The sequence below is a fragment of the Delphinapterus leucas genome, chromosome 15 (genome assembly GCF_059928025.1).
Source record: "Delphinapterus leucas isolate spDelLeu-1000000601 "Yukka" chromosome 15, BTC_Dleu_Yukka2, whole genome shotgun sequence".
NCBI lineage: Eukaryota > Metazoa > Chordata > Mammalia > Artiodactyla > Monodontidae > Delphinapterus > Delphinapterus leucas.
Genome location: NC_143143.1, coordinates 14,428,876 through 14,449,608, shown reverse-complemented (window position 1 = coordinate 14,449,608; position 20,733 = coordinate 14,428,876). Strand labels below are relative to the sequence as shown.

The window sequence follows — 20,733 nt, the reverse complement described above, 5'->3', positions numbered from 1 at the left end:
CTCTTCCAAAAAACTGAAGAGGAGGGAACACTTCCTAACTTGTTTTATGAGGCCAAAACCAGACAAGGACAACACACAAAAAAGAAAATTACAGGCCAGTATCTCTGATAGACACGGATACAAAAATCCTCAACAAAATATTAGCAAACCAAATACAACAATACATTAAAAGGATCACACACCATAATCAAGTGGTATTTACCCCAGAGATGCAAGGATAGTTCAACACCTGCAAATCAATCAACATGATACAGCACATTAACAAAATGAAGGATAAAAACCATATGATCATCTCATATGCATCTCAGATGCAGAAAAAGCATCTGACAAGATTCAATGCCAATTTATGATTAAAAACTCTCAATAAAGTGGGTATAGAAGGAATGTATGTCAGTGTAATAAAGGCCATATGTAATAAACCCACAGCTAACTCAATGGTGAAAAACTAAAAGCTATCCCTCTAAAATCAGGAAGAAGAATAATATGCTCACTCTTGCCACTCTTACTCAACTTAGTATTGGAAGTACTACCCAGAGCAACTAGTAAAAAAAAAAAAAAAAAAGACATCCAAATTGGAAAGGAAGAAGTAAAACCATCACTGTTTGAGGATGACATGATTTTATATATAGAAAACCCTAAAGACCCACCAAAAATCTATTAGACATAATAAATACAGTAAAATCAACATATAAAAATCTACTACACTTCTATACATTAACAATGAGCTAGAAGAAAGAGAAATTAAGAAAACAATCCCATTTACAATTGCAAAAAAGGAGATGAAAGACCTGTACACTGAAAACTATAAGACATTATTAAAAGAAATTAAAGAAGACACAAATAAATGGAAAGATATTTGTGCTCTTGGATTAGAAGAATTAACATTGTCTTAGGTGATAAGGACATTTATATAATCTACACATTCAATGCATTCCCTATCAATATCCCAAGGACATTTTTCACAGAAGTAGAACAAAAAATTCTAAAATGTATGTGGAACCACAAAAGACCCTGAATAGCCAAAGCAATCCTGAAAAAAAAAGAACAAAGCTGGAGGAATCACACTCCCTGATTTCAAACTGTATTACAAACACACAGGAACCAAAACAGCATGGTATTGGCAGAAAAACAGATACATAGATCAAGGGAATACAGCTGAGAACCCAGAAGTAAACCCATGCATATATAGACACTAATATTTGACAAAGGAGCAAAGAACATACAATGGAGAAAGGATCGTCCCTTCAATAAATGGTGTGGGGAAACCTGGACAGTCATGTGCAAAAAATAAGACTAAATCACTATCTCACACCATACACAAAAATCAACTCAAAATGGATTAAAGACTTGAATGTAAGACCTGAAACCATAAAACGCCTAGAAGAAAACATAGGCAATATGCTCTGACATGGGTCTTAGCAATATCTTTTTCAGATATGTCTCCTCAGGCAAGGGAATCAAGAGCAAAAATAAACAATCAGGACTACATGAAATTAAAAAGCTCTGCACAGCAAAGGAAACCATCAACAAAATGGAAGACAACCTAAGGAATGAGAGAAGATATTTGCAAATGATATATCCAATGAGGGGTTAATATCCAAAATATATAAAGAACTCATACAACTCAACAATAACAAAAAACAAACAACTTGATTAAAAAATGGGCAGAGGAGCTGAATAGACATTTTCCCAGTGAAGACATACATATGGCGAACAGGCACATGAGACGATGTTCAACATCACTATTAGGGAAAGGCAAATCAAAACCCCACTGAGATACCACCTCGTGCCTATTAGAATGGCTATTATTAAAAAGTCAAGAAATAAGTATTGGTGAAGATGTGGAGAAAAGGGCATCCTTGTGCAGTGTTGGTGGGGATGTAAATTGGTGCAGCCAGTATGGAAAACAGTATGGAGATTCCTCAAAAAATTCAGAATAGAACCACCATATGATCCGGCTGTCCCACTTCTGGGTATTAGCCAAAGAATATGTGAACACTAACTTGAAAAGATACATGCACTTCTATGTTCATGGAGGCCTTATTTACTATAGCCAAGATACGGTAACAATCTAAGTGCCCATCAACAGGTAAATAAAAGAAGATGTGGTATATATATGTGTATATGTGTACACACACACACACACACAATGGAATACTACTCAGCCATAAAAAGATGAAATCTTTCCATTTGCAACAACATGGTGGAACTTGTTATTATACTAAGTGAAATAAGCCAGACAGAAAAAACAAATGCTATAGGATTTCACTCATATGTGCAATATAAAAAAATAAACATAAGATAAATGAACGAACAAAACCAAACAAACATGTAGATACAGAGAACAAAATAGTGGTTGTCAGAGGGGAAGGAGCACAGGGGAGGGTGAACTAGGGAAAGGGGATCACTGTATGGTGATGGATGGAAACTAAATATTTGGTAGTGAGAACGTGGTAGGATATACAGCAGTAGAAATGTAACGCTGTACACATGAAAGTTACATAATGTGATAAACCAATGTTACTTCAATTTAAAAATGAATAAAAACATTCATCAGGATAGAAAAGATCCAAGTGTATCACATGCATTCAATTCATGAAACTCCTATTTCCATTTCACTTACATGCATGTATAAGTATGTGTTAGGTCATTTTGTAAAATGTACTTATTGCGGTTGTGGTTTAAAACGTTTGAAGGCACTTGCTCTGGGAGCTCCTCAAGGAGACGGCTCTGAGATAACTTAGGAAACAGAGGAAAGTCATAGGAGACCAGCCTGGCCTGCGTCTGTCTGGTTCCGTCCAGTACTCTGATTTCTAGCCCTCCGAGCAAGCCTACCTCCTGGATGAAGGATGCACCCTCAGGCCCGGTGCCTATCAGCAGAAGTCCCCCACAGGCACTAGTATTGCATGCAGCTTTTCTTCCTTTACTGAATGGCAACTAGCCTTCATGAGCCTGGCTTTCTCACCCAGGTGGAGCTGCTGCCTCAGAGTAAATATCTTCAGGACCACCATGTGCTGGGTGGGTCTCCTGTGCTTTGTGAGACTTAGGGACAGAGGCCCAGGGGGTCATTCCTGATGGCCAGGAAGGGGTCCAGTGCTGCAGCTATATATCCTCCTTACCTTCCCCTCGGCCTTAATTCTACCTGTTCTTGTTTCTTAACTACCATCTCCTCCTAAAAGCCTTCGTTTTCTCTCCTTATTTTCTGCACCATATTTTTGGCTAAGATTCTGTCCAGTTTCATACTTTTAAATATATCACAGGATGCCCTCTCTTTGCTAGGCATTGTTTTTTTGTGGTATAAATTGTCTTTTCTCAGGCATCAGACTCTTGTGAGAAAGGCCTGCATGCCTTTTAAAAATTCTTCACCATGCTAGGCACTTAGATGCCTAGTAAATACTCATTGAACTGAATCAAAATATAGGCTCAGATTTGTCAAATAAATAAGGATCACACCTATTTAGATTATGAGCATGAGTGCTGGTGCAGCCACTATGGAAAACAGTATGGAGGTTCCTCAAAAAACTAAAAATAGAGTTGTCATATGATCCAGCAATCCCACTCCTGGGCACATATCCGGAGGAAACTATAATTCAAAAAGATACATGCACCACTATGTTCATAGCAGCGCTATTCACAGTAGCCGAGACATGGAGACAACCTAAATGTCCATCAATAGATGAATGAATAAAGAATATGTGGTATATATACAATGGAATACTACTGAGCCATAAAAAAGAATGAAATAATACCATTCGCAGCAACATGGATGGACCAGAGATTATCATACCAAGTTAGAAAGACAAATATTATATATCACTTATATGTAGAATCTAAAATATGACACAAATGAACTTATCTACAAACAAACAGACTCACAAACAGAACAGACTTGTGGTTGCCAAGGTTGGGGGGGAGGGGGAGTGGGGGAGGGTTGGATTGGGAATTTGGGATTAGCAGGTGTGAACTATTATACACAGAATGGATGAACAACAAGGTCCTACTGTAGAGCACAGGGAACTATATTCAATGTCCTGGGATAAACCATAATGGAAAAGAATGTATATATATGAATAACTGAGTCACTTTGCTGTACAGCAGAAATTAACAAAACATTGTAAATTGACTGTACTTTTTAGTAAATCTTTTAAAACAGAGGATGAGTGCTTATTTCTCAAATTTGGGCTGAATAAAATCATGATAATGAGTAAGAATCATAATCACCATTCATTGATTGCTTACTATGTGCCAGGATTGTGCACGTGCTTTATATGTACCATTTAATTTTGATCCTCACAACAGCCCTAGTGTGTTACAAATTATGACCATCGTTGCCATTTTGTCAGTGAGGAAACCGAAGCTTACAGAGGCTGAGAGACTTGTCCAGTGTCACATCACTGGTAGGCGGGGTGAGCAGAGACTCCAATCCAGGCTGCGAGCCCCAAAGCTGGGGGCTCCATCATCATTTAGTGACAAATAAAGCAAGGCAAAGAACTCAGCTCTTTCAGTCATCACAATCACGATCCAATAATTCATGGACCACAAATCAGACATCGCCATTTGATCCTGCACAGTTGCTTCCTGAAGGAATTACTTACCCTCAAGCTGACTTGAATTCCTCATTTAACAGAGTGGGGATGACGCTATAAACTACCTCCAAAGGGTTGCCATGGTTAAATGAGATGGTGTGAAGGAAGTTCTCAGCCCTGTGCCTGGCCCGCAGTGAGTGCTGAGAAAATAGTACCTGGTACCTGCTGTCTGGTTATTATGGGATGGCCCATCCAGCCCTGGGCCTGATTCCATGATTTGCAAGTGGCCTTGATAATGACAATCACATCAAGGTAAAAATGACTACAAAAGAGGCCTTCAGTAGACACTTTTGTCCAAAGCTAAGAACTCCATCTTTTTTTAAATGATAAAACCATGACTTACTGAAGTTAAGGAACCTTCTGGAGGCTTCATGCTAATAAGTGATAGAACCAGGTCTGTTTCATCTATACTTTTGTTTTTGTGATATTAAACATGAAGTTAATGTTGCTACTTGGAAACTCTTTGGGACACATCAGGTTCATAATTCTTTAAAAAGTTATGCTTATCTAGTACACAGTGCAGAGATAACAAACCCTCCTGAAACTGTTGATGGCATTCTTATTTTAGTATTTAATGATCATTAAGCACTATAAAACAGAGACAGAATTATAGGGCATGAGTGCAGCTGTGGCAACACTGCTGCTCTCGACTCCTTTTCCACGGGAGACCCAATTTTGTGAAATATGAAAATGTCCTCACAAACTTCGTGGGCAAAGAAATACTAGACCTACTAAACTAATAAAAAATCCAAAGTGGGCACCACCAAAGCTGAGATTATTTCAGGAATATTATTAAGGGCAAAATAATAGCTTTAAAGCAAAATTATGGAGATTAGATGCCAGACATTTTGGAACAGCAAGTATAATCACTGACCTGTTCTAAAAGGATGAAGTCAAGATGATTTATCTGAACATTGCACAAGATTTGGAAATGTCTGGTGTCCTTTACTTCCCCCTCACCGTGAGCATGCTTCATGGTGATTCAGCCTCATTTCTGGCTTGAGGTGTCATGCATTTTTCCATGCGTGACTGAGTTTCTCTTTTCAGGATGGTTTGAGGAGCTGCTCATGAGATATGTTTATGGATCATTTCATGGGAAAAGGCTAGGGCTGTTTGCATCGAGTTCTAGTAGGAGTAACCTGAGTTGAGACTATTAGGGTGAGCAAAGTTCAAGGGGCAGGGATTTTCTTTGCAAAAAATCGACATCCTTTTCTCTCTATAGTGCCCACCTGGGAGGGACATTCTGCTGACCTCAGGTGTCTAGGCTCACAGGTATGTTCTCTGCCCTGGGAAGACACAGTTCCCTCAGAACATCATGTTTCTTCTTTGGGTCTTTTTCTCATATATGCCTGTGATATCTATGACCTGATGTGATACTCAGTTTCCTGTCTCTGGTCATCACAGGACTTCCTGAAGGCTGGGGATTAGAATGAAGACTGACCATGAAAAAGTGTGTTCGGCCTTAAAGGTGGCTTTGCAGGTGGCCTGAGGACAGGTGGCTTCTCCAGGGACACTTAGTGTTTACCAGTGCAGTGGATTCCTCAGGGACTGTAGATGGAAGGTCCAGCTCAGTGCTGTGCTGTGTCATCACCCCATGTTTTTGTTATTCCCTGTGAGCTATGTGGAGACAAGTTGGGGCAGAGGTTAATGGGCTCATAAATTATTACCAACATGTACCAAGTTCAAAATGGCTTTCACGTAACATTGTTTCTCATGAAAGGTAGTCTGGAGATTCTAATCCCCATCCACCAGGGGGTCAACTGAGAATCCCCCATGGGAAGCAAGAGGTTGCTGAGGCTGGTGGTTGGCAGTGCTGGAACCTGCCTTCTGACCCCAGAACCCCCTCCACCCCACAGGCCCTCCTCCCTCCTGGTGAAGCAGCGGGAAGGAGGGGGGAGATGTTCTGGGCCCCCAATACCAGTTGCTACTCTCCTTGTAGGGGAGTTGGCTCTTGTGAAGATGGGCGTTCACCGCTAGCCCAGCTGGGCTCAGTGTTTGATGGACAGCGACAGTGTGAGTTAGGGTTTCTCAAGAAAACCCCAAAGTTTTGTCACTTGTAAATGCACATTTCAGTCAACTTGAAATTTTACAACAGTTCCCCTTAAGCAGTTTATTTTTCCTGGAAGCTGTTCAGGATTGGGGTGTTTGGACTCAGTTAGGAGCAGTCTGGTAACCAAGGCTCTGGCAGGAGAATGTTCCAAGAGGCTGCAGCAGCCCCTCCCTCTACAGGGTGTGCCAGGGCAGCCCTCGGTAACCCATGGCCTCAGACCCTGCTTTGCTCTGGTTACACATCTCCTGAGAGTTACTGGGGAGGATCAGGGCAGGGATGATTCTAGAAACCCCAGTATCTGCTCCAAGAACACTTCCAACACTCTATTGAGGCAATATATAAATAAGACATAAAGAAAATCCATCTCTATTATTTGCCTGGAAATAAAATCAAAAAGCGCTCTAATATTTTTCTTCTCTGCCTCCATATTTTAGTAGAAATTCTATTTTTAACATCTGCCATGATTTAAAAAATATTTTTTTTAATACCGTGCATTTAAAAAAAATTTTATTTATTTTTGGCTGCATTGGGTCTTCGTTGCGGTGTGCGGGCTTCTCACTGTGGTGGCTTCTCTCGGTTGCACAGCACGGGTTTCAGTAGCTGTGGCTCGCGGGCTCTAGAGTGCAGGCTCAGTAGTTGTGGCGAACGGGCTTAGTTGCTCCGCAGCATGTGTGATCTTCCCGGACCAGGGCTCCAGTCTGTGTCCCCTGCATTGGCAGGCGGATTCTTAACCACTGCACCACCAGGGAAGTTCCACCATGATTTGTTATTTTGCAGCAAAATAAAAACTACGTAGCTCTTTTAGTTGATGTGGACACCCAGAGGAATTCACTTTTATAGCATCAATAATTGTTTTCCTCCAAATCAATCTTTTGAACGGAACAGTCCACGAAATATTTCATACAGAGAGAAAGCAGTAGGCACATCTGATTGCTTAGCATGTTCTGGGAGTGAGTAGAATTGACTGGAGCATTATAAAGTAAAATCTGCATTTATTCCACGACAATGGGATGTGAGGCAATGATGTATTTTTAGATATACAGTAGTCACCCCTTACCTGAGGAGGATACATTCCAAGAGCCCCACTGGATGCCTAAAGCCTTGGATAGTACCAAGCCCTATATATACTATAATGAAGTTTAACTTAGAAATTAGGTACAGTAAGAGATTAACAACTAATAACAAAATAGAACAATTATAAAAATATACTGTAATAAAAGTTATATGAATGCGGTCTTTCATAATTGGGTTAGCCGAAAAGCTCATCCCAGTTTTTCCGTAACATCTTATGGAAAAACTGGAATGAATTTTTGGCCCACCCAATATCTTATTGTACAGATTTAATGTCTTTTCTACCTTAACTAAGCACTTATGTGCTGTGGCCATATCTTTTACAGTTTGAGGTGGGACAGCAAATCTAGCACGAATTTCTTTTTCCTTTTTCACAATGTCATGGACAGATTTGTTCTTAACAGTAGATCTTGGCAACTTCAGCATATGATTTTTTCCCTTCCCTTATTAAGTAGAGAACTTTCACATTTTCACGTAACGGAAGCACTTTACGGCTTCTCTTTGGCACATCCAAATTGCCAGCATCCCTCCTCTGGCACCCTGGGGCCATTATTAGGTAAAAGAAGGGCCAGTTGAACACATTCAATCTGATAACAGAGCTGGCTACTAAGTAACTAATGGGCAGATATGCTGGACAAAGAAATGATTCGTGTTTCGTGTTCGGTAATTGCAATCATTGTTGCTTTTATTTTATTTTTTGCGGTACGCGGGCCTCTCACTGTTGCAGCCTCTCCCGCCGCGGAGCACAGGCTCTGGACGCGCAGGCTCAGCGGCCATGGCTCATGGGCCCAGCCGCTCCGCGGCATGTGGGATCTTCCTGGACCGGTCCCCTGCATCGGCAGGCGAACTCTCAACCACTGTGCCACCAGGGAAGCCCCCATTGTTGCTTTTGTTGTGGTCATCCATTTACACTGCGTGGTGTCAGTTTATTTATCTCTTGTAAAAATAAAATACAGTGTGTGTGTGTGTGTGTGTGTGTGTGAAAAAAAATGATTCGTGTCCTGGGTGGGACAGAGCTGACAATGTGAGATTTCCTCACACAGCTCAGAATGGCAAGCAGTTTACAACTTATGACTTGTTGATTTCCAGAATTTTTCATTTAATATTTTTGGACTGAGGTTGACTGCAGGTATCTGAAATCACAGAACGTGAAGCCACGGATAAAAGGAGACTACTGTACCTCCTTTATTACCTGTGGGCGCCTCGAGGGCAAAGGGTATGACTTGCTCGCCACTGTGTCCTCAGCATCTGGCACTGTTTATTGATTTGCTTTAAGTTGAGGAAGAAAAAGCTGTCTTTGTTATTTGAAAGGTTTATTCTAAAAGGCCCAGGAAGGCTATTCTTAAAAGGAAAGCAGCTTTTTGAAAACACATCTCCAGATACTGAAATCACAGAAAGGCACCTTAGCATTTCCTTGCCAGTCAGAACCAGTTATCTGTGGATGCCCAGGCTTCCAGGCAGAGACCGCGTAATAGTCACGGGAGCCACCCTAGTCCTTCTGCCCCAGAGCAGGGGGGCAGTACAGAGCTCCCTCTTACGACTTGAGGGAGCAACTTTACTGAGCCCATTGTGTGCTAGACATTGTTCTAAGTATTTTGCATATATTATTCCACTTAGATCATCACCAACTGATGAGGTAGATATTCCACGCCTCCTTTTATAAATACAGACATTGAGGCTTAGTGAGATTAGCAATTATGTGAGCAATTTTGCTCACATGTCTTAGCAGACTCTGGCTGCAAGTCACAGAGACCAACTGGGGCTTAATCTTGCAAAGGAAAAAAGGTAGGGAGGGGCAAGGAGGGTTATTTTAAGGATCCTGGGATGTTTTGCTGAACCCAAGGGCAGACTTGCCACTAGACTCAGGAAGGTGTTGAGTCCGAATCTGGAAAGTGCTGGGAACCCAGGAAACACACCCACGATTCATCTCTCTCCTCCTGCAGAATGGTTTCTTTTTCTTGGCAACCTCATCCTTGTAGAGAATAATGGCCGCCCCGCAACTCAAGTCATAAATTATAGGTCCAGGCACTTGTAAAACCTGATTGTTCCTCTGTCTCGATTCTAAACTCCTTAGAGAGACACTTGTGTCTTCTTAGAAGGGCCTGGAGCCAGGCACACACATATGGTTGCAAGAATCTCTCCACATGTAGAAAGATTGAGAGACAGATTCTAGACAAACAATGGAAAGATCATGGGATGGGCAAACACTAAAAAACATACCAGCTGTATACCAAGCTCACACAACTAGTAAGATTTAAATTACTGTCTATCCAACTCTGTTTCAAACAGACTTTGGGCTTTTTCTACTCCTATGATGCCTTTTTTTTTTTTTTTTTTTTTGCGGTATGCGAGCCTCTCACTGTTGTGGCCTCTCCCATTGCGGAGCACAGGCTCCGGACGCGCAGGCTCAGCGGCCATGGCTCACGGGTCTAGCCGCTCCGCGGCATGTGGGATCTTCCTGGACCGGGGCACGAACCCGTGTCCCCTGCATCGGCAGGCAGACTCTCAACCACTGCACCACCAGGGAAGCCCCCTATGATGCCTTTAAAAATCCTGTTTGATACTTTCTTTTTTGTGCCTTTTAGCTTCCCAAGAAGGCTATCAGTTTAAAAACCATATGATCTCAATACTCGCAGAAAAAGCATGTGAGAAAATTCAACATCCATTCATGATAAAAACTCTCAAAGTTGATATAGAGGGAATATATCTCAACATAATAAAGGCCATTTATGACAAACCCACAGCTAACATCGTACTCAATGGTGAAAAGCTGAAAAATTTTTCTCTAACGTCAGGAACAAGACAAAGATGCCCATTTTTGCCAATTCTATTTAACATAGTATTGGAAGTCCTAGCCACAGTTATCAGACACCAAAAACAAATAAAAGGCATCCAGATTGGAAAGGAAGAAGTAAAACTATCACTGTTTGCAGATGACATGATATTATATATAGAAAGCCCTAAAATTTTTACCAAAAAACTTTTAGAGCTCCTCAATGCATTCAGTAAAGTTGCAGGATAGAAAATTATTGAAGTCTATTGCATTTCTATACACTAATAATAAAGTATCAGAAAGAGAAAGCAAAAATAAAAATCCCATTTTCCATTGCATCAAAAAGAATAAAACACCTAGGAATAAATCTAACTAAGGAGGTAAAAGACCTGTACTCAAAAAGTATAAGACATTGATGAAAGAAACTGAAGATGACAACATGGAAAGATATACTGTGTTTTCAGACTGGAAGGATTAATAATGTTAAAATGACCATACTACCCAAGGCAATCTACAGATTCGATGCAATCCTTATCAAAACACCAATGGCATTTTTCATAGAACTAGAACAAATAATTCTAAAATTTGTATGGAAACATAAAGTCCCCAAATAGCCAGAGCAATCTTGATAAAGAAGAACAGAGCTGGAGGTATCATGCTCCCTGACTTTTGATGACAAAGCTACAGTCATCAACACAGTATGGTACTGAGAAAGACACATATCATATGATACCACTTATATGTGGAATCTAAAAAAGGGTACAAATGAACTATCTACGAAACAGAAATAGAGTTACAGATGTAAAAAACAAATTCACGCTTACAAGGGGGTAGGGGGAGGGATAAATTGGGAGATTGGGATGGACATATACTATGTATTACATATACTATGCATTAATACACTGTATATATTAATAAAATAGATTACTAATAAGGACCTGCTTTATAGCACAGGGAACTCTACTCAAATGTCTGTAATGGCATATATGGGAAAATAATATAAAAAAGTGGATATATGTATAACTATTCACTTTGCTGTACACCTGAAACTAACACAGCATTGTAAATCAACTATACTCCAATAAAAATTAAAAAACCAGTATGGTACTAGCACAACAACAGACACATTGATCAATGGAACAAAATATGGAGTCCAGAAATAAAGCCATACACTTATGATCAATTAATCTATGACAAAGGAGGCAAGAATATACAATGGGGGAAAGACAGTCTCCTCCATAAGTGGTGCTGGGATATCTAGACAGCTACATGAAAAAGAATGAATAGAACATTTCCCACACCATATACAAAAAGAAACTCAAAATGGATTAAAGACCTAAAATGTAAGACCTGAAAACATAAAACTCCTAGAAGGGAACATAGGCAGAACACTCTTTGACATAAATTGTGGCAATAATTTTTTTTGGGGGGGTCTCCTAAGGCAAAGGAAACAACAGCAAAAATAAATAAATGGGACCTAATTAAACTTAAAAGCTTTTGCACAGCAAAGGAAACCATCAACAAAACAAAAAGACAACCTATTGAGTGGGAGAAAATATTTGCGAATGATATGACTGATAAGAGGTTAAGATCCAAAGTATATAAACAGCTCATACAACTCAGTATCAAACAACGCAGTTTAAAAAATGGGCAGAAGACCTGAATAGACATTTTTCCAAAGACATACAGTTGGCCAACAGGCACATGAAAAGATGCTCAACGTTGCTAATCTTCAGAGATGTGCAAATCAAAACTACAATGAGGTATTACCTCACACCAGTCAGAAGGGCCATCATGAAAAAGTCTACAACTAATAAATGCTGGAGAGGGTGTGGAGAAAAGGGAACCCTCCTACACTGCTGGTGGGAGAGTAAGTTGGTGCAGCCACTGTGGAAAACAGCAGACCCTCCAAGCTTCACATAGCTTAGACAATATGTCACAAGACTCTTAACCACCCCCTATAGATAACACCTCTGATGTATGGGTCACTATAACAGTTGCCTAAGTTGTTTTTTAGGAACTAGTTCTTGCCCAACTCAAACTGGCCAAGACCACCGACCATTCATCTGGGCCTGTGTGATGTCCACCTTTTGACCTCAGAGGGCAGAAAACTTCACCCTCGGATCGTGCTAACGCTGCCATTTTCTGAACACGCATACTATGAAGCATGATGCTCAGTTGCGCCTGCGCAGAACAACAATCACCTCCCCTGCACCTCTGACAAGCCTACACTCTTTCCCCATAAATATCCCAAGCCCCTGGCCTTGAAGGAGGCAGATTTGAGACGTATTCTTCCATCTCCTCACTTAGCTGTCTCGTGAATAAACCCTTTCTTTGCTACAAACATTGGCATCTGTTTGGCTTCCTGCCTGTTGGGCAAATGAACCTGGTTAGGTAGTACTTTCCTCTATAAAAGCAAGCTTCTCTCCTCTGTTCTCTGGACTTGCCTATGGTTTGCCATATTTTGCATGTCCTGATTGCAATTCTCTGCTATTCACGAATAAACACGTTTTGTTGGTACTATAACTGGCTCTTTTGTTTTTTTTAAGGTCACTATTACATGATGATCAGAAGTGGAATCCCAAGGAGACAAACCCCTGAGAAATTAACGAACCCTGGAGCCACGTGAGGTGCTCACTCAGGCCCATTCTGCCCTCTGCTTCTGTGAGTTGTCTTTTTCCTTTCAGTTAAGTCTCCTCTCAGATGGGAGCTCCCTCCTTTCAGTTGAGCTCCGGCTTTATTTGGGATCTGTTTAAAGGTTTTGTCCTTTCTGGGGAGTGCTTGTTTTTTTTAAAACTTAAAAAAAGATTTTTGTTTATTTTTGGCCGCGTGGGGTCTTCGTTGCTGCGCGCCGGCGGCGAGCGGGGGCTACTCTTTGCTGTGGCGCGCAGGCTTCTCATTGCGGTGGCTTATTTTGTTGCGGAGCACGGGCTCTAGGAGCGCGGGCTTCAGTAGCTGCGGCGCGCGGGCTCTAGAGTGCAGGTTCAGTAGTTGTGGCGCACAGGCTTAGTTGCTCCGCAGCATGTGTGATCTTCCTGGACCAGGGTTCAAACCCGTATCCCCTGCATTGGCAGGCAGATTCTTAACCACTGCGCCACCAGGGAAGTCCCTCGTTTGTTTTTTGAACCTCTGGTTTTGAGTAATGGAATCCCAATCTGCTAAATTTTCTCAGGAGGGTCCTCCTTCTGGGACTCCAGCAGGTTTTATGTTTAAAAAATAATACACCTTGGGACTTCCCTGGTGGCACAGTGGTTAAGAATCTGCCTGCCAATGCAGGGGACACGGGTTCGATCCCTGGTCCAGGAAGATCCCACATGCCACGGAGCAACTAAGCCCGTGTGCCACAACTACTGAGCCACTGCTCTAAAGCCCGCGCGCCTACAGCCCGTGCTCCACAACGAGAAGTCACCGCAATGAGAAGCCCGGGCACCGCAACGAAGAGTAGCCCCCGCTTGCCGCAACTAGAGAAAGCCCACGCACAGCAAGGAAGACCCAACGCAGCCAAAAATAAAATAAATTAATTAAAATAAAATAAAAAAGATCTCTAGAGTATATTTTAAAAAAGTATACACCTTTAAAAAATATCACTTATATGTGGAATCTAAAATAATAATACAAATGAACTTATTGACAAAACAGAACAGATTCACAGACATGGAAAACTTATGGTTACTGAAGGGAAAAGGGGCTGGGGGAGGGATAAATTAGGAGTTTGGAATTAACAGATACACACAATTATATATAATATAGATAAACAACAAGGACATACTGTATAGCACAGGGAACTACAGTCAATATCTTATAATAACCTATAATGGAAAAGGGTTGGAAAAAGTATATACACACACATATTATACATATGTATATATATACTGAATTACTTTACTGTACACCTGAAACATTGTAAATCAACTATACTTCAATAAAAACCCAAACCAAACCAAAAAACAAAAGGAAAAAAACCCAAAAACTTATACACATTTTAAACTAATTTGACCAGCCTAACCAAAAACAATTTAGAACTCCAATTGCCATTATGGGGAACTTATGATCTCCCCAGACTTGCTTCTCTTAGAACCAAATTAGAAGACCGAGGCTCTAAAATACAACAAACTGAACGGGACGCCTGTTTCAAACGCCTGTTTCAACTGGTACCTTGAGGCTTCTAAGCATATTCGGGATACTAAAATTGCCTCTTTACAAAATACCATTTATAAATTAATCAATGTGAACAAACAATTGAAGACAAAAAAACCTTTGAAGCTTCCTTTTCCCCTTCCCCATCCTCTTTGTCTCCAACCCCACCTCCTTCATACCCTCCTCTTCCTCATTCGAATTCTCTCACTGAACTTTGCTTTTTCTCCAAACCTCTCCCTACTTCTTCCTCGTCTGAACCCATTAGAACGTGTCGCATTAAAATCAGACCCTCTGAAGGTTCTAATGCTAAGCCCCTAATTTTCAATGCCCCCGCCCCCTGGACTAAGGCTGAACTACAAGCCACAAAGATTTTCCTAGAGTAGAGCTAAGGATCCCCCATATATTTCCCGAGGAATTTAATGTAGCTGTTCAGACTTACCGACCAGGTTTCTCAGACTTATACCATGGAGCTCACATGCTTGTTGGTGAAAGCCAGGCCCAAGACTGGATGAAAACAGCGCGTTGGGAGAGTCCTGAGAAATCTCTAGCACTGCAAATGAAAGCTCAACCCCCTGCCTTGATATAGGATCAGGCTCCGGCAAACTTAAATGACTTCACCTGGCTTTCCCCAAACCTACTGATTGAAATAAGATTCAGCCTTGCACCCAGACACACAATGAGCCTGTGCATGATTATTATAGCCAGTTCCCAATTATTTTTAAGGAAAATTCTGGCCTTTCTATGGATGTTGATTGCACTTGGGTAGCCTTCAACTCAGTTTATTAATGGGCTGAACCGGGATCTTTCCCTTCTAGTTAAAAGGACCAGGATGGAATGGGAAACCATGTTCCCTCCTAATTCCCAGTGACGGGACTCTGGGCTTTCCCCAATCCTTCCTCTTAACCAGCTTGGAGTGGGATGAATCTCCCTCTGTCCTTATCGATATCAGAGCTACCCTCTCAGTGCTCAATCCCACTATTATTCACATCCCTTGCCTGGGAGTACTAAAATGGTTCAAATAGTGGGGGTCTCTAATAAACTTAACATGTTCCTATCTCTAAGCCTGTTCCCTTTTGTTTAGTTCCTCTAAGAGATACACTTTTCCCCTTTGTTCCTCCACCCCTACCCATTTATTAGGTGGAGATTTCTTAAAGAAATATTGTCTGGAATTTCTTCCTCCCCAAAAGGGGAGCTAATTCTAGAAATTGACAGTAGTGTTACCAAGCAAGGGCTTGCTGCCAGACATGCATAGAAGTCAATTCTATGGCACCGGCTTTTGAAAAACAAAAAGAGCTTTATTGTGAGGTTGACCGGCAAGCAGATAGAAGGCAGGGCTCAAATCTGTCTCCTTGATCCCAGGTTAGGGGGTTAGGGGAATTTCAAACTTGGCAGAAGTTGATTGGATAGCCTCAAATCAGTACATATACGATAACCAAGGTACTTAGGCTGCTGGAAGCCAGATTTTCCTTATTTTAGGACCTCTCCCTTCTTAAAGCCCTCTGGTGGCAACAATTCTATTCTTTGAGTTCCACAGACTGAAGATATTTGGTTCTGGGCTCATCCTGGAGACATGGGTTCCCATCTTGCACATGCACAGTGCTGTCTCTATAAAACAACTTCAGGTCTGACTCATCACCAACCTGTTTTAAGAAAGCAAAACCAGTTTAAGCCAGTCGACGTTTTATGTGCTATCTCAGTAGCAACCAAAATAGCCTACAAGGTGAATCCAATGACCCTTTGGATGATATAATTGTTACCTGGATCCTCTAGTTTATTTCAATAGGTAAACAACTTGCTTCTCTGCTTCCTTTCTCAGGCCTCTTTGCAGGACAGCATTTACCTGTTAAAATTTTTAGCCTTTAAGGGACACAAAGTCTCCAAGGGAAAACTGCAGTTTGTTCAAACTCAGATTTCATAGTTGGGGCACCTGATCTCAAAACAAGGGTTATATTTAGATCCAAATAGGTTTCATGGCATCCTGAACGTCCCCAAACTCAAAACTAAGCTTGGGCTAGTTGGCTACTCTTGAAATTGGAAAAGCTTGATAAATCCCCCTGCCCTTGCTTGGCCTGTGAAATCTTTTGCTAACAGCTCTTTCTCGCTGTAATAGCCTTAACACTGCCACCCTTTTTCCCTCCTCTATGGACAATATTCCTCATGACTGACTCTGACAGATTACCTCCTGACGCCCGTGATGACTTATAGGAAACTCCTTTTGGATAACACTGACTTTTTGTGGGTTTACCAATGGTTCTTATTTAAAAGGTGAACATGGTAAGTATTATGCTGGGTATGCTCTTGTAACTCTTTTGAAGCCATCAAGGCAGCACCTTTGGCCTCGGCTACGTCAGCCCAATAGGCTGAACTGTATGCTCTTGCTTGGGCCTGCGTTTTGGCCGAGGGTAAAGCTGTAAATATCTCTACAGACAGTAGATATGCCTTATGTAGGAGTAGCTTATGACTTTGGAAAGCTATGGAAAGAGTGAGGCTTCCTCACTTCCAGTGGGGAGCAAATTTAAAATGGCCCTTATGTTCAGGAATTATTAGATGCCATACTCTTGCCAGGGAATGTAAATTGGTGCAGCCACTATGGAGAACAGCTGGGGCACGTCCCTCACAGCCCCCCACGTTAATGACCATCATGAGGGCAGATGTTTCCCTTTAATAAATGAGCAGGTGGAGCCGTTGTGGCCTAAGGATTAGCAATCACTAGCTGGGGCTGGGAGCAAGTAGGGTGTAGAGGAAGCAGGGGCTGGTCAAGCAGGGGATGTACAAAGAGCAAGAGGACAGCCTGACCAAACACATGGCAGACGTTTAGTTGTTGGTTCCTTTGATAGTAGCGTTCTTTTCAGAAATATCAGGGAGGTGGTTTCCTTCAGCCTCCAAGGGAATCAAGCTTGGAATGCCCAGGGACCTTGATAATTGGCCAAAGTGGCTGGCATAATCTTGCTGGTAAAATGAGTGGCTCTTTTGCTCTTTTAACATCAACACTATTAAACCACTTCACAAAAGAGCTGAAGTTAAAAATTTTTATCTTCACAAATGAGGGTGAATGAACTGGTTGGTTAGCCCATGTCTGCTACTTCACTTACTGAATGAGTGTCCTAAAAATAAAATATTAATATCCTGACATTTATACTAAATTCTGGACCCTGAAATGGAATCCTGCCCCCAGACCCTTATTTAACTTCACATTCTCCATCTGTAAAGGATGTATAAAAACAGGAGAACTTTGTAGACAGTCAGGGAAATGAAATGATATCTGAAAAACACTCAAGACACACAATTACTATTTGCTTTGTACTAATGGAAAGTACTGAATTGCCAACACATGCAGGGAAAATTTAGCTGTATTTGTTATTTTGTTTGGGCACAACTTGGTAAAGAAATTGCTCAGAATAGTTTCTCTGAAGAGCTTTGGGTACACTTACTATCATTTGCAAACCTTGGAAAAGGACTTAATTTTTATTGAAGGGAGCTGGAATCAGAAAATGGAACTTCTGCAATGAACTTGTAAAATAATAAAGAAGTCAGAGAGAAGTCTGTCATTTGATATTATTTGGTCCTTTAAAAAGGGAAATATTTCCTATAAAGACATTTAATGCCAAGGCGGAGGGGGTGGATTGGGAGTTTGGGATTAGCAGATGCAAACTTGTATATACAGAATGGATAAACAACAATGTCCTACTGGAATTCCCTGGCGATCCAGTGCTTAGGACTCCACACTCTCACTGCTGAGGGCCCAGGTTCAATCCCTGGTTGGGGAACTAAGATACCACAAGCTGCACGGCATGGCCAAGAAAAAAAAAAAGTCCTGCTATATAGCACAGGGAATTATCTATATTCAATATCCTGTGATAAACCATAATGGAAAAGAATATGAAAAAGAATGTATCTATAACTGAATCACTTTGCTGTACAGCAGTAATTAACACAACATTGTAAATCAACTATACGTCAATAAAAAATTTTTAAAAAAAAGAATGTAAGAGACCCATGAGCTCTTTGGGGGTGTTATGGTATGAAGTAAAGAGAAATGGCAAATTACCTGTCACCCCTGCCTGCCTCTCTGCCTCACACCATGGCTTATGAGAGAGGTGCAGGAGGTAAACATGGGGTGTTAGATGTCATGAGGCAGACGGTTGGGTTATAGGTGAGTAGCTGCATACTCTGCATTTCACAGATTTTACAAGTGTGTATTGGAAATCACGATCAATTTATGAGGAGGAGGAAAGTGGACTCTATTGAGATGCAGCAAATGAAAACAGGCTAAGGAAATAAAGGCTCAGAATAAAGTGAATTAATTCTCTTAAAAAAAAATCTGTGTTTTGCACTACACTTTGTTTCTGCACCATTTGCTGGCTATTCCTGAAGGAGAAGGACTAATTTTAAAAACTGAAATGTGTTCTGAAATGTTAAATATCTCCCTGCTCAGAAATCTAATTTAACACAGTAATTTACCTCAAAGAGGCTTCCCTTTTTCGAATGCTCCTACACTGTTGGTGGGAATGTAAGTTGGTGCAGACACTATGGAAAACAGTTTGGAGGTTCCTCAGAAAACTAAAAACAGAATTACCATATGATCCAGCAATCCCACGCCTGGGCATATATATCCAGACAAAACTTTAATTCAAAAAGATACATGCACCCCTGTGTTCATAGCAGCACTATTCACAATAGCCAAAACATGGAAACAACCTAAATGTCCATCGACAGATGAATGGATAAAGAAGATGTGGTACATATACACGATGGAATACTACTCAGCCATAAAAAATGAAATAATGCCATTTGCAGCAATATGGATGGACCTAGAGATGATTGTACTAAGTGAAGTAAGTCAGAAAGAGAAAGAAAATACCACATGATATCACTTATATGTGGAATCTAAAATATGACACAAATGAACCTATATATGAAACAGAACAGACTCACAGACATAGAGAACAGACTTGTGGTTGCCAAGGGGAGGTGGGGTGGGGAGGGATGGGCTGGGAGTTTGGGGTTAGTAGATGCAAACTATTATATATAGAATGGATAAACAACAAGTTCCTACTGTATAACACAGGGAACTATATTCAATGTCCTGAGATAAACCATAATGGAAAAGGATATAAAAAAGAATTTATATATATGTATAATTGAGTCACTTTGCTGTACAGCAAGAACTAACACAACATTGTAAATCAACTATACTTCAATTAAAAAAAAAGATACTTCCCTTCTTCTAATTGCCTGGTAATAATTTTTGGCCAAAAGTAACATAGTGTGACCATGCAGAAACAGAATGATACAGGGCCTCTGTTTTAAAAAGGAAAATTATGAGATCAGAAATACGGGTCTCCCTTTAAGACGTGAATCATCTTTAAAATAAAAGGAAACTCTGAATAAGATCACTTTGACCCAAAAGTGCTTGTTAATTCAGATGCTGTGCTGTAAAATGGCTTAGTTTTCTGTTGATAAGAAAATAAAATTTACAAGCTCCACAGGACACACCTCAAAGCTCTTCAAGTCTTTCTAGCTTTTATCCTCTAGTTAGCATCATGTGGATAGGGTCCTGTGTGGATGTCTAGGCTTCTGGGCATTTCTCTGTAGAATAGAGAGTTCTTGTCACCTATTGCTCTCAAGAGCAATTTTGGAGACATTGAGTCAGATTTTGACATCTTGTTAGGTAATGATGTCACTTAAACCTCACCCTGTGAGATATACTGGGTATTTTCTCCATTTTAAAGGTGAAGATATTTAATTTTTTATTGAAGTATAGTTGATTTACAATGTTGTGTTAATTTCTAGTGTAGAGCAAAGTGATTCAGATATATATATATACACTTTTTTTTTTTTTTGGCCGAGTCACACAGCTTGTGGGATCTTAGTTCCCTGACCAGGGATTGAACCCGGGCAGTGAAAGTGCAGACCTCCAGGGAATTCCCTACATACATATATTCTTTTCCATTATGGTTTGTTACAGGATATTGACTATACTTCCCTGTGCTATACAGTAGGACCTTGTTTAGCTATTTCTTATACAGCAGTATCTTCTAATGCTAAATTCCTAATATATCCCCCCACTTCCCCTTTGGTAACCATAAGTTTGTTTTCTTTCTTTTTTAAAAATA

At 40.7% G+C, this 20,733-nt stretch overlaps 1 protein-coding gene and 1 pseudogene across 1 annotated transcript in view; one reads left to right on the top strand and one right to left on the bottom strand.

The window, feature by feature from the left end:
* Positions 1-20,733, top strand: part of LOC111182070 (S-adenosyl-L-methionine-dependent tRNA 4-demethylwyosine synthase TYW1) — a 276,237-nt gene that overhangs the window by 30,913 nt on the left and 224,591 nt on the right. The window contains exon 2 of the mRNA XM_089895820.1: positions 13,030-13,144. The gene's annotated coding sequence lies outside the window, so the exon portion shown is untranslated. The remainder of the gene's footprint in view (positions 1-13,029; positions 13,145-20,733) is intronic.
* The window catches only part of LOC111182292 (chromobox protein homolog 1 pseudogene), a 61,199-nt pseudogene that overhangs the window by 35,979 nt on the left and 4,487 nt on the right, over positions 1-20,733 (bottom strand).